The sequence below is a fragment of the Tamandua tetradactyla genome, chromosome 9 (assembly GCF_023851605.1).
Source record: "Tamandua tetradactyla isolate mTamTet1 chromosome 9, mTamTet1.pri, whole genome shotgun sequence".
Classification (NCBI taxonomy): Eukaryota; Metazoa; Chordata; class Mammalia; order Pilosa; family Myrmecophagidae; genus Tamandua; species Tamandua tetradactyla.
The window spans coordinates 54902775-54917340 of NC_135335.1; the positions used below are offsets into that span (position 1 = coordinate 54902775).

At 50.1% G+C, this 14566-nt stretch overlaps 1 pseudogene; it reads left to right on the forward strand.

Annotated features, from left to right (window-relative positions):
* The first annotated feature begins 263 nt into the window (after positions 1-263).
* The window catches only part of LOC143645699 (cytoplasmic dynein 1 intermediate chain 2-like), a 48350-nt pseudogene continuing 34047 nt past the window's right edge, over positions 264-14566 (forward strand).

Sequence of the window (14566 nt, forward strand, 5' to 3'; positions counted from 1 at the left end):
GACACATGTGCTTACTGCGAGTCTGCTGAGCAGACGCCGCTGGAGAACATGGCTAGGCCCTCTCCCCACTGCACCCCACTTTTGATGAGGTTTCGGGAAGCACAAAGTGCCATATGATGGGAGGGCTGTGGAGAAAGGGGATGAGTGCCGGGTGCGCTGTGAATAGGACCGAGCAGGAACCTTGGAGCGGGGAGCCCAGTGGCCTGAGTGGGCAGAGCCGTGTGCAGAGCTGGGCACTTTCCAGGCAGGGAGCAGCCGGCACCATGCCCGAGGTGGCAGGGAGCCTCCTGAGCAGGGGCCTCTGCCTGCGGGCCTGTGCGCCATGGCGGCGTGCAGAAGCAGAGACCAGGGGAGATGCTTCGGGACAGCTAACTGGATTAACCAGGCCAGGTCATAGCATCCCTGAGCACCAGTGGGCGCCTCTCAAAGCGACTGGCCGCTCTGGGTAGGGTGGGCTGTGGGAGCAGAGGCAGGAGAGGCCCCAGTGGTCCGGGTGCTAGAGGGTGGCCACTCTGCCCTGGTGGAGGGGGTGAAATGGATGATTTAAGATTAAATTCGAGGGTTGAGCCGGCGAGACCTCTGATGGGCTGGATGTGGGTGAGAAGTGAGGCCGTGCCCTCCCCCAGAGCCTCGAGACTTGCAGAGGAGCTAGTGAACTGGTGACCCAACAAGGAGAGGCAGGATTGCAGAGCCGTGAGATGGTCCTGCTCACTGAGTGTTCCCCGGAGTTCAGGGAGGAGCGGCGGTGTGCTTGTGCTGAGTAGGGGCACTGACCTCTGTGGACTCGCGGGGGGCGGGGGTATGCGAGAAGTGCCCACTCCCCGCTGCTGGCTGGTGTGACACCAGCCGGAGTGTCAGCCATGCTCAGATCATATGTAGTTGCCTTGTCTCAGGATCCTGTTGGCTCTAAATCCTGACTCCTGAAAACTCATGATTAGGGTTCCATAATTTTTGAGTTGTTGCAGGATCTTATGTGCTGAGCCTAAATATTCCCATCTGAAATATGTAGTGGTCCCTGTAGGCTGATTCACACAGCTTCGCTGGACCTGGGCACCAGTTGACACACAGTAGTGGGCAGGGGTGGGTTTGGACCTTAGTCCAAACACCTGTCACGGGCGGGGAGAAGAATCCAAACACATCTGTCACAGGTGGACATGTGGAATGATCTAACCTGAACGATTTACAACAGCATGCCTTATCCTGCCACTTAACAATTTTCAAGATTTTTGCTTATCCTTAGGTGGTACAGGTGACCCACGGGAAGCTAATTTAGAGAAGTGAGTGGCTACCATTAAAACACATGACCCAAACACGCCCGCCCACCCCACAAACTTGGGGCTAATTCTTATCACTTAAGAAGGGTTCAAAAATGTGTTTTGTTTATGGGGTTCCATGACTCCTGGGGCGGGGGCATCACAAATAATTAATAGATTAAGAGGGGACTTAAGGCAAACCGCCTGGGGATATCAGTCCTGCTCAGAGTCACAGCAGCATTTGATCTGAGGAAGGACCTACCTGTGACTGCAAACGTTAGCAAGATAAAGAAACCTGGGCTTTCATGGGTCTTAGAAAAAGAAAGCACTGATGAGTGGCCCCTAGAGGCTGACTTGGCCTTCAGGAGAGGTGGTGTGGGCAGCACCCACATGTGGGAGTGGCTACTTGTGAGTCACTTAAATGCTTGCTGAGTTTGTTACGGGAGGCAGATTTCTATTAATCCTGTGCATATTTCATCAAAAACAGGGTTTTGGGGTTAATGGATGTAGACAGCTGTGGCTACAACCCAAGTATAATCAACAGACCCAAACACCTCCCCAGAACTGCCAGAGAGTTTCTAAGTTGGGAAGAGTCTTAGAGATGAAGAAACTTGAGTGCAGAGATGTGACATGTAAGTTGCTTCTCTGGGCCACTCTGCTAAGCAGTGCCAGAGATAAAATGCTGACGCTTTGGACCCCTGCTCTCTGCAAACTGCTCGGGACCCCTTGCTCTTCTCTGATGAGTTCTAGTGATGTCGCTGGGAATTTAGACTGAAAAACATACACTTGTTTTGCACTGCTATTGCAGCCCCGAGGTTCCCTGTAGGTAAAATCTGCCCGAGGATGCACAGCATCTCATCAGCAATGGGAGCAAGGTCGGGGCGCAGCTGGGGTTGGGATGTTTAAATGGTTGTGATAAATCCTCTGTGACTCATGAAATACCAGAGATTTCCTGCTGCACTTCGTTTTGGTTGGTGTTGATACTGGCCCTGTTAAAGAACTGGTTTCTGGGAAAGGTTGCTCTGATGGGTTTTAATGCCGCACAGCTCCTTCCTGGCTTGCTCCCTGTGTGGTCTCGTGGCTGGTGCCTGGCCCCTGGGCCTACCCTCATTCTCCTTCAGCTTCTGCAACAAGGACTCCAGCCCTACATGGTTGTCCTTCGATGGCAGCCCCCTGGCCAAACCCAGTCCTGGATCGTCCTTCCGCCGCCCCGGCCTCGGCGCCCCTGCTTCCCAGGTTGGCCCACAAGCAGACAGCCAGTGGTGTTGCCCACCCTCGGGCTGCCAGCTCTGGGCACACATCCTTCCCTGGCACCTGAGCTGACGCTGCCGAAGATCCGGAGGCCTCGCGTAGCCTTTCCCAGGTGAGCGGACCAAGACGCTGAGATAGCGCAGGTGTTGGAGGGGCGATGAGAACGTTACGTGCCCATATTTCGGTGCTCTCTGCAGTCCTCCGCCTTCCTTCCCCTTTCCCACTAAGCCCAAACTCACGACTCCCCACCTCCCTGCTCTCCATACCCCCTCGGGAGATGGCCGAGCCCCCCTGGCTGCCTGCCCCACCTACAGGCACATAGGTGACAAGGTGTTCTGCCGCCTGGGGACAGAGGCCTGCCCGCGCTGGGGACCCCACTAATCTCTGGCCTCCCTCATCAGACTCCCCTTCCATGTCCCACCAGCCTGGAAAGGCCCCCGAGTCCCTCTGGTCCTGAAAAGCCGCTCCCCCACCTCCGCAGGCCTGCAACCACCTCTGCAGGCCTGCTTGCTCTCTCCTTCCTTCCATCCTGTCTGCTCTGGTTTCCTCCAGCCTCCACCTCCCAGTGGTGCTGTACCCGGCACAGTCTCTCACTCCTACCCCCCAGGTGATCACCATGACCCAGCGAGACCCCACAGCCAGCTGCAGCCCCACCTTCCCCACAGGACACCTCTCCTCTGCCCCTCACTGGCCCTGGCCCCTCCTGAATCTCCCTCTAAAGGCCGGTTCCCAGGGCACAGGCCCTGCTCGGGGGCTTCACCCTCTCAGCCAGGCCATGGCTCTGGCGGTCGCCCTGGCCGAGCCCCACACAAGGGGTGGGTCTCCTGGCCCCAAACCAAGGGGATCCCCCCCACCGCCAACTCGCCAAGTCTGTCTGTGCTGTGCCCAGGGCCGGCTTCCAAAGCCTGCTCCTCTCCTGAACAGTGGCCGCCTGGGCAGTCGTCTCAGCAGCCCAGCATCTGCTCCTCTCCTCTCTCCTTCCCCAGATCTGCTGACTCGGCCTCCACAGGAACTCGAGCCAGCCACCCCTCTGTCCTGCTGCCCTGTGCGTGTTCTCGTCCTTTTATGACCGAGTCACAGAGAGGAGAGCCTTCCCCTTGCCACCGCCTGTGGACAACAGGATGAGTGTAATTACTCACTGCCCACCCCTGCCGTAGCATCTGCCATCACACACTCTTCCATGGGGTTCTATCTCATTAAAAAGAAATTCAGGATCCACTGATGCGCCAACACATGGACTTTGAAAGACATGTCCCTAAAACAGGGAGAGGGGCTGGCTGGAACCTGCCTCCTAGGCTGGAGCTAAGGGCTGGGCCTGGACTGGTCTCTCTCGGGGGTGGGGAGGGGGCTTCTCAGCCTGGCACTCCCCTGTCCCCATCATGAGGCCATGAGTTCCCATTGCGTCCCCATGTCCTGGACACAGCGTGAGCATCAGCTGTCACTGGGGTGACCCCGTCCCCCTCCCCTCCACCCTCCCCGTGGGAGGTGGATGATCAGACTCCTGGGTGTGGGGTCATGGAGGAAATGTGCAGCGGTCTCTGGAAGGGTCATCAACAAGACCTCCAGTGACAGGTGTGGGTTCAAGCCCATCGGCTTGAGTGCTGTGCAGCTTTTAGTGTGGCACAGCATGCAGCAGTCTTGGTTCACTAGCCCCCAAAAATCTGCTCAAATTCTCACACATCCAACTGCTTTGAAAATAGCCCACATAAATGCGTTTTAGTCATTTAGCGTTGACCTGATCTGCATGCCTTGTGAAACTGCACTCAACACCTGCTGGCCATAGAAAAGAGAAGCTCTGGCTGTTTAATGCCCCAATTTGCTTCATCCCTTAGAGCTCTCTGACCCAGAGACTCTCCATCATGCGAACTTTTAACATCACTTGGATGTGCAAACTCTTCCCCCCAGTTCCCCTCTCTCCCAGTGGTTTTCCCATGTCCTGCTTCCCCTTTTGTGGCTCCCTTTTGCCCACATCTCTGGAAGGTCTTCTCATTGAAGGACCTCTCTCACCCAACCTGTCAAAGCCGCTCCCCAATAAATAGCTTATGTGCTGCTGCCATCTAGTGTCACATATTTTATTTGCTCAACTCTGAAATCCTCAAACGCGCTCTCCAAGGACAGACCACTCAGCAACTGGGCTGGAAAGCCCCTGACCTGTTTGACAAGGAGCTTTCTGGGAAGGGAAGTCTCTGGGAACTGCCATGTAGTTAAAACTTCCATTTCTTGTCCCAAGACATGAGGCCCAGGTGATTGGCAGGTAGAATGTGGCTTTACTGACTGAGATTTTGGTGACATGCACCTGTGGCACTCCAAGATAAAATCACCTGGATTGGCCACATAAGTTCATCCACTCAGGGCATGTGGGAAGTAGAATAATGTCCCCTCCAAGACGTCCACATCCAATCCTCAAACCTGTGAGTGTTGCCTTCCAAGGCAGATATGATCAAGTTAAGAGCTTTGTGATGGGGAGATACCTTGGATTATCTGGGTGGGTCCCAAATGCCATTACAACGTCCCCCACGAGGGAGGTAGAGGGGAATTTTACTTCAGCAGAGGAGAGAGTGACGTGATGATGGGAGCAGAGATGGGAGTGATGTGGCCACAAGCCAAGGAGTGCTACCAGCCACAAGAAGCTGGAAGAGGCAGAGGGGAATTCTCTCTTGGAGCCTCCGGAAGGAACCAGCCCTATGGATGCCTTGACTTTAGCCCAGTGAAACTGCTTTTGGACCATGCCTCCAGAACTGTAGAATACATTTGTGTAATTTCAAACCCCCAAGTTTGTATTAAACTGTAACAGTAGCAATGGGGAACGAATCCCCAGGGCACTGCTTCACTTTCCCAAGACATAAGGGTGGCATCCAGAGTTCCTCACATCCTCCTTTCACTCAGTTTTTCCATCAGTAGGCTCAAAGAGGAAGTGAGAGCGATGGATGCATATAGAGTCAGTGAAAGAAAGTGCGGGACTAAGGTTGCTTAAATTAGGGACAGAATTGCACAGTGTCCTAAAGGGCAGTAAAGACATAGTCTTTGGAGACTTTTTTTCCTGCTTCCCAGAAATCATTGACACCTTATCAACAGCCACAAGTTCATGTCTAACTTGCTTGGTTCTAGCAATAGTAATGACATCAAATTAGAGTGTCTTTTCCCAGAAGGTATTTCAGGCAATGCTTCAGGATGGCACTGAAAGGATACATTGTCATACCCTTGCCTTGTTTACAAACTTTGACACATTTTCTTAACACCCTTAGATGTTTCCCACTGCCATGTGGATGAAGCATTCTCAGTGTCTCCTGTGCACAGGGGTGAATCCCAAGGGCACAGGGCAATGGATGTGCCTCTGACAGCCCCTCTGTGTGTGATGGGGAGAGGGTCCTGGGCACTCAGCCTTCACACAGAGCAGGGAAATACCTTCACCTCTGGAATTGCTCTCCCCCAAGATCTTAGAATTGCTTTTAAATATGAGTGGTAAATATGCTATTGGTTTATTTTGTGACGTCACCATTTCTCATCATGCACATGCCCATAAATGAAGCCACATACTTATGCCCTTCTTATTACACTCTCGGCAAAATGAAATCTCTTGCTTTTATCCCCTTGTTGCTTTTGGTTGATACTCATGCGGTCCAGCAAGCTAGCTCTGACAGCAGTTTTCATGTTTGCTCTTTTTATTTTTTATTGATAGTTATTCATATACTATGCGATTATCCAAAGTGTACAGTCAGTGGTTCACAATATCATCACAATCAACTTTTTTTCTTTTTTGTAAAAAATAACATACATACAAAAAAGCAGTGAATTTCAAAGCACTGCAACAATTAATTGTAGAGCAGAGTTTAGAATTTGTTATGGGTTACAATTCCACAATTTTATGTTTTTACTTCTAGCTGCTCTAAGATACTGGAGACTAAGAGAAATATCAATATACTGATTTAGCACTCATACTCATTTGTTAAACTCCTTTGATCTTTCTCCTACTCTTTAGGGGTATTTGGGCTACGGCCTTTCTAAGTTTTTCATGTTGGAAGGGGCTGTCAATAATATGGGATGGAGGATAGAGTTACATGATGTTCTGGAAAAGCTGGCCTCTCTGCATTTCAGGACTTATCTGGTCCAGGGACCCATTTGTAGGTTGCATGTTTCTGGAAAGTTATCCTAGTACATGGAACCCTTGTAGAATCCCACATATTGCCCTAGGTGTTCTTTAGGATTGGCAGGAATGATTTTGGTTGGGGTTTGGCAAGTTTTGCAGGTAGCAATGTTTAACTGAAACTTGCATAAGAGTGACCTTCAGAGTAGCCTCTCGACTCCATTTGAACTCTCTCAATCACTGATACCTTATTTGTTTCACTTCTTTCCCCCTTTTGGCCAGGATGGCATTGTCAGTCCCACGGTGCCAGGACCAGACTCATCCTTGGGGATTGTATTGGGGCACCCGAGATCACCCTTAGTTTCAGTAATTTGCTAGGAAGACTCATAGGACTCAGCATGTTGTCCTAAGCCTGGCTATGATTTATTACAGAAAAAGAAAACAAAGCAAAATGAGCAAAGGGAAAAGGTACATGGGGGGAAGTTCAGAGGAAACCAGGCCTGAGTTTCCAAGAGTACTCTCCCAGTGGAGTCACGTGAGACACGGTTTCTTCTTCCAGCATCGAGTTGTGACAGTGCATATGAAACGTTTTCTACCAGAGAAGCTCATTACAGAGCCAGAGTCCTGAGTTTTTTCCGGGTCACACTGGCCACTCTGCTAGGCATGTACCCATGTTCCAGACTCCTGAACACCTGAAAGCAGGTGTTCACCATAAACCACGTTGTCTGCACAAACAGTCTAGGTCCTGGGTGCCTCTCATATCAGTTTGGGGAATGGTGGGAACCCTCCTGAAACCCGCTGTGATCCCTCTTTCCTGCACAGGGCTGTGTCACAAATGTCTTCTTGCATTTCTGTCTCAGGAAGGGATGCTGGTAGGCAAGGAAGACAGTAGGGAGGGGAGGGCAGTGACCCTCTTGGCCTGTGGTTTCTACCTGCAGCCAAAGGTCTTTCTCCCTTACTGAAAATGACTGCAGGTGCCGTTGCGCACGTGAGTCCGACCTGAGCTCCAGAGTCTGAGCTCTGAGGCCAGGGGGCACTTCCTGGGCAGCGTATTCTTTCCTCTTGTCTTCCTTGTACTGGTTTTCATGAGGTTTGAGGTCGGCACATGGCATCATCCATCTAAGCAAAGCTTGTTCTGTGTTTTGTCTTCTGTCCCCCCTCACCAGCTGTGGAAGTTTGGGTGAATTAATAAACCTCTCTGTGCATCAGTCTCCTCACCTAGAAGATGGGGAGAGGAAGCTTTGGGCCTAACCCACAGGTCGTGAGGGTTACATCAGTGCATTCCGCACAGTGCAGATGTGTGTGATTTCTGCTCCCTCCTGTTGAATTTATGCTTAACACTTCCATTTTAGAGAGAATGCCCCTCTGCTGTACACATGTCCCTGCACTGTTGTGGACCCTGCTTCCTCACACCCAAGATGCTCGTGCCATCTTCCCATGGAGCTGAAGAAAGATGCAAAGGGCAGCAGGTAGATGGGAAATTTCATATGTCCAAATCTCCCTTGAAAATGACTTACGGCCATCCATGCTGGAGGCTGACTTGCCATCTCTTAGAAGCTCCAACATGGAGAGCTCTTTGTCCAGGCCAAGGCCAATGTGCTGTTTCTTTAATTGCACACCGAAGGAGGGTGCTGGTGGGCCTGTGGGAGGCCGTGTCATGTGAAATGGGCACTTGTAGATGCTGGGCACTGTGCATGGCCAGGGTGACCTCCAGACATGTGGCCTTCAGCTGGCACGGGGCAGAGTCACTGACACCTGTTGGCAATTGCTCCTTAAGTTGGTTGCCAGGCACAATGAGCTCCTGTGCTCCTGTGCTGTCCTTCTGTGCTGACTCCAGTCCTTTTCTACTCTGCTGGGCGACCACCAACCTCCTGGTTGATGAACCCAATGAATATTCCAATCTTCATTTTATGAGACCCCTGCCTCTCAGCCCCGTGAGCTGCTTGCCACCTGCTGACACTCTTGCTTCTGGTGGCTCCTGGCCCACCCACTCTCCCAGTGTCCCACGCCCAGGGCTCCTTTTCTATCTCCCTCTCCAGCCATGGGGCTCTGCCCTAGGTTCTTGGCCTCACCCCACATTTCCTGATGGGTGATTTCACGCCCCCCTCTTGGCTTCCCTTATCATTGCTGCAGATTCCCGGTGACCCCTCCTGACCTCCAGACTTGTGCACTGCACCTTCTGCTTGGCTCCGTGTGGGAAGCTCAGGCAAGCACACCTGCCTCCACACCAGTGCTCCTCATCAAGGAATGGCTTCTCACCTACACCCACTAAGGCAGGGCCTCTGGGGTCTGCCTACTCCCCCCTACTGCTCATGGGTCCCCAAGTTCCCTGATGCAGCTTCTTCGCCTCTCCATTATGGCTTTCTCTGCAGGATTGCTGACACTCTTTCTCACCTGTAATTCAGCAATCCCCAAACTCAGCTCCCAGCCTCCTCTGGCCTCTGCCAATCCACTCTCCACATTACACCCTCCACTGACTTTAGAGCCTCTAAATTTTAGCACTGTATTGGCTGACTGCTCCTCTTGGATCAAGTCAGGCTGCTCATGGATTCCTCGACTTCTGTGGTAGGTTCCTTGCAGCTGTCTGGGTCTCAGATTGCTCACCACTCCTCTCCCCTTCAGCACCCACTGCATAGGAGCCAGAGCTGTAGAAACTCTCTCTCTGCCTGAAATATTCCACTCTTATTCACGCACTCACTCATTCATTCACTTGCTCACTTTCATGGAATTTAATGGTGTTTCTGTGCCAGGTACCCCATGAGATTCTGGAATATGTCCTTCTCCTTCTCTCTTCTTTTCTGGCAAGCCCTTCTTTTTGAGAGCAGGGCTGTTAATCCATCCTGGAAATCTTCTTAGCCCTCACCTGTGGGTTTGCTTTTCTGCCACATATTTCTCCAATACCGTGTTGCTCCATGAAGCTACAGGTTGGAAAATCTTTTAGGGATGCCCATTTGGTATTCAAAGTCTAACGTGGTATTTAACATGCACTCAGCAGATGTTCGTTGTAAGAAGGAATGAGTGAAGATGGGGCAGATGGATGTGGCGTACAGAACACTCCTTGGGTCTGGTCCTCTACCCTAGGCAGTGTGGCAAGAGTCCCACAATGCTCTGCTCTATCCTACTCTCTCCCAGCCTTTGAGCTGGGCTGGCTCAGCTGGACAGTGATTTTCAAGCAACACTAAATTCACTGCTCCCTATTAGCCAGATATGAGATTTCAGGGCAGGGATTTCTAAATCCTTTGACCTCCATTTTTCCCCTGCTGGATCTTTGGTGTTCTTGGCACCCTTTTGCACACACGGATGCACACCCATTGTTGACTTGTTAAGTGAAGGGCCAATGCCAGAACAGACAGCTGTGATTGGGGATGGTGTGTACAGTTGGCTTTGCCCTTGGTCACCAGCTCCCCCTGAAGCCTGGGCCAGAAGGAAGTTTCCTACTAAGCACCAGGTTTCTGGTGGGAATGGGTGTGCTCCTGGGACACAGCAGACGGTTGGTGTGACAAGTAGCCCAATGCATTCCCCACCATCTGAGAACTGGGGCATTGCTACATCTGATGGGGGCCATGTGCCCTGGGCTGATTTCTTCTTTGCTGTCTCTCTGACTCACTCTTCTGGGAAGAGCAAGCAAGGTGTCCTGGAAGCAGGCGGACAGGATACAATGATTAAGAAGAACAAGGAATTGAACTTTGCAAGCAGGAAACTTGAGATCTACCTTCCTTGTTGCTGCTTGGCCAGTGGAGGAAGCCACACTAATTCTGTGGTCTGTCCTCACTGGAACAGGTACTGCTTCCATTCCATGAGTCTTGGGCTCAGGACACACACAGCATTTGTGTCTGCCTTCAACTCCTCCATTTGACTGCTCAGTGGACTTTCAGTACCAGGGCTGCTGAGGCCCCCTGGGGATACCCTCTTGCCAGGGTGACCCGGACCCAGCACTGGGAAGGACTCAACTTGCCCTCAGGTCACTGGGAAGTCCTTTGAAGCCAGCTGAATCCCTCTCATATTTTACTGCCTGCTACCATCTCAAGAGGTCTGTGAGCTCCTCAGGCCCACCTTTGTTCTGTGCAACAGGAGGGGCTGGCTGGGGGGCCTTTGGGTTGAGATCCAAGCTGTGCATCCTGTGTCAGTCTTGGGGAGGAATGCCTCTTCCTAATTCTCATAAAAGCATCACATGAACTAGTTGGGGCCTTGACCCTTTGCAGTCTCAGGCAACACTGCTCAGCCTGGGGAGGCAGGCAAGGATTGGTAGTATGGCACAGGGCAGAAGAGGGTCTTTTTTTCATAGTGCATGCATTGAAGAGGGCACAGTTACTGGAGTTGCTTCTAAATGAATGGGGCTCTGAGTAGCTTTTGTAGGTTCTGGTGCAAACACAACAGTAGGGCCAGAGGAATAGGGTGGGAATGAGGGCCTCGAGCTGCTTGGGGCTCACAGAGCTTTGTCCTAATGCACTTGGTGGCCCAGGAAAGTATTAGATTTCAAAGTCTGAGAGTCATTTTTCTTCAGGGCTTTAGAAAGTGGCAGTCCCACCCTTTCCAAAGACCTACGCAGAGGCCTGTCTCTCTCTGAACACAATCTTGGGGGACACTGGGGAGACCACGTTTTTCTGGGCTCCACCCTCTCCAAGGATCAGGGACTCAGGCTCTCTGCCATCTCTGGGGCACACGCTCATGTGTGCCCCATGTGGTGGCAGCTAGGCTCTCCCCAACCCCCCAGGAATGTGTTTCACCCTTTCCAAGGCCTGAGGTGGCATGACTTTTCCACTGCAATGAGGTGGAAGGCCCATTCTCTGCCTTTGGGGCAAACTCACTCTTTCCATGTGCTTGGGTGGGTCCACTCTCCTGGCCTGAGGCTTCCTGACTTCAGACCTCAGCTTCCATGGTTTTGCCTTTGAAGTTATTTTTCCTCCGATGTGTCCCTTCTCTGTGCCTCTCAATCCTGACTGGCAGTGGTTCTCTTTATACAGATCCTGCAACACTCTCGTTAGCTTTCTATGCAGTAGTCTTAGATCGTGTCCATCAGACATAAGGAGTTTCCATTGATCCTTCCTGGATAACTCCATGTCCAATCCTGGCTTTCTCTAAAATGGCTGACTGGTTCCACATTTGGCCAGATCTTCACATGGGGCAATTCTCTAGGGTCTCCCTTCCTGGAACCCCAAAATTTTCCAAAACATCAATTTCTGGTTTCTTTGTACTCAAGAGTTCACTTTTCAGCTTATCTCTCTCCTGTTGCATTTCACTATAAGCTGTGAGGAGAAACCAGGCTGCACTTTCGACATTTAATTTGGATGTCTCTTCTGCTAAATATCCAAGTCCATGGCTTTTAAAATCTGTCTTCCAGCCAAAGCCACTAGTCAATGTTGCCAGATTATCTGCAATTTTAAAACAAGGCTTGCTTTCCTTCCAGTCTACAATAACATGTGCCTCATCTCTGTCTAAAGCCTGGACAGAGGTATCTTTAGAGTTCACATTTCTACCAACAGTCTCTTCAAAGCATTCTAAGGCCTTCTCTATCAAGCTTCTCACAACTCCTCCAGATTCTTCCCCTTATCCATTTAAAAAGCTGTTCCAACCTGTTTGGTATTTGCAAACTGCAGCAGCACCCCACTCTCCAGTACCAAAATCTGTTCTAGTTTGCTAGCTGCTGGAATGCAATATACCAGAGACAGAATGGCTTTTAAAAAGAGGAATGTAATAAGTTGCTAGTTTACAGTTCTAAGGCTGAGAAAATGTCTCAATTAAAACAAGTCTATTGAAATGTCCAATCTAAGGCATCCAGAGAAAGATACCTTGGTTTCAAGAAGGTGGATGAAGTTCAGGGTTTCTCGCTCAAGTGAGAAGTCACATGGTGAACACAGGGTCATCAGCTACCTTTTCTCCTGGATTCCTGTTTCATGAAGCTCCCCAGGAGGCATTTTCCTTCTTCATCTCCAAAGCTTGCCAGTTGGTAGACTCTCTGCTTCTCATGGTTATGTCTTTCTGCTCTCTCAGAATCTCTTGCTTTCTTCAAAATGTTTCCTCTTTTATAGGATTCCAGTAAACTAATCAAAACCCGCCTGGAATGTGTGGAGACTCATCTCCACCCAATCCAGTTTAACAACCACTCTTGACTGAGTCACATCTCCAGGGAGATGATCTCATTAAAGTTCGAACATTCAGTACTGAATAGGGATTAGAAGAAATGGCTGCCTTTACAAAATGGAGTTAGGATTAAAACATGGCTTTTCTAGGGCACATGCATCCTTTCAAACTGGCACAGTGACCTTATTGGGAAATAGGTCTTTGCAGATTTGATTGATTAAGGATGTCAAGATGCAATCATCCTGATTTTAGGGTGGGCCCTAGCTCCTATGACTAGTGCGATGGTTTGAAACTGTTATGTGCCTCAGGAAAGCCATGTTCTTCTAGTCCATTCTTGTGGGTGCAGACCTATTGTTGAGTGGAATCTTTTGATTAGGTTGTTTTCATGGAGATGTGACCCACCCAATACAAGGTGGGTCTTAATCCTTTTACTGGAGTCCTCTGTGAGAGGATAAAAAGACAGTAAAAGAGAGCCCAGAGATGTTTAGAGAGAGAAAATAAAGGTCTAGAGACATTTTGGAGAGAGCTTTACGAAGAACAGAGAGATGGAACCAAGTGAAGGACACAGAAGAAGAGAGATGCCCCAGAGATACTGAGAGGGGACCTACAAGACACAGAGAGCACAGAGAGGTGTCCCTAGAGAAGCAAGAAAGGACCCACAGATGCTCAGAGAAAAAGCCACTGGAAACAGAGTCTGAGAGCAATGGAGCCTAGGAGGAAGGGACTGGCAGATGTCACCATGTGCTTTCCCATGTGACAGAGGAACCGTGATGCTAACGGCCTTTCCTCAGAGTCAAGATACCTTCCTCTTGATGCCTTAATACGAGCATTTTCATGGCCTTAGAACTGTAAATTTGTAACCTAATAAACCCTCTTTGTAAAAGCCAATCCATTTCTGTATACTGCATTCCAGTAGCATTAGCAGACCCAAACAGCTGGGGTCCTCATAAGAGAAAGGAGAGAGACTTGAGACTCAGAGACACAGAGAACAGACAAAGAGAAGAAGGCCATGTGAAAAGGGAGTTGGAGATTGGGGTGGCATGTCCACAAGTCAAGGAATGTGTGCCAATTTGAATATGTGGTGGACCCCAGAAAAACCATGTCCTTTAATCTTCATTCAATATTGCTGGGTTCATTGTTTCCATGGAGATGTGACCCACTCAATTGTGGGTGGTAACTTTTGATTAGATGATTTCCATGGAGGTGTGTCTCCACCCGTTGAAGGTGGAGTTGCTTACTGGAATCCTTTGAAAGAGGAAACATTTTGAAGAGAGTCCCTTTTATAGAGCCATGAGAAAGCCAGTAGATGCCGCCATGTTCACCATGTGCCCTTCCAGCTGAGAGAGAAACATTAAACTTCATTGGCCTTTTTGAACCAAGGTATCTTTCCCTGGATGCCTTAGATTGGACATTTCTATAGACTTGTTTTAATTGGAACATTTTCTCAGCCTTAGAATTGTAAACTAGCAATTTACTAAATTCCTCTTTTTAAAAGCCAGTCCATTTCTGGTATATTGCATTTTAGCAGCTAGCAAACTAGAACAGAATGCAAACACCAGTAGCCAGGAGAAAGGCATAGAATGGATTCTCCCCCAGAGCCTCCAGAAAAAGTCAACCCTGCTGATACTTTGATTTCAGACTTTTGGCCTCCAGAACTATGAGCTAAGATATCTCTGTTGTTTTAAGCCACCCGGTGACTAGTAATATGTTACAGCAGCCATGGGGAACTAAACAGAGAGGTTTGCCTGAAGGTCTGGGCATTGGAGAAGACGTTGACTTCTGGCCTTGAAGGAAGCACAAAGAGCAGGAAGATTACACGTCTTGCTGTGTCTTGGCTGCGGCTAGGCTGTTGGTGAGGGGAGTTGATTATGTGAATGACCCAGAGCCTAAAGCTGGT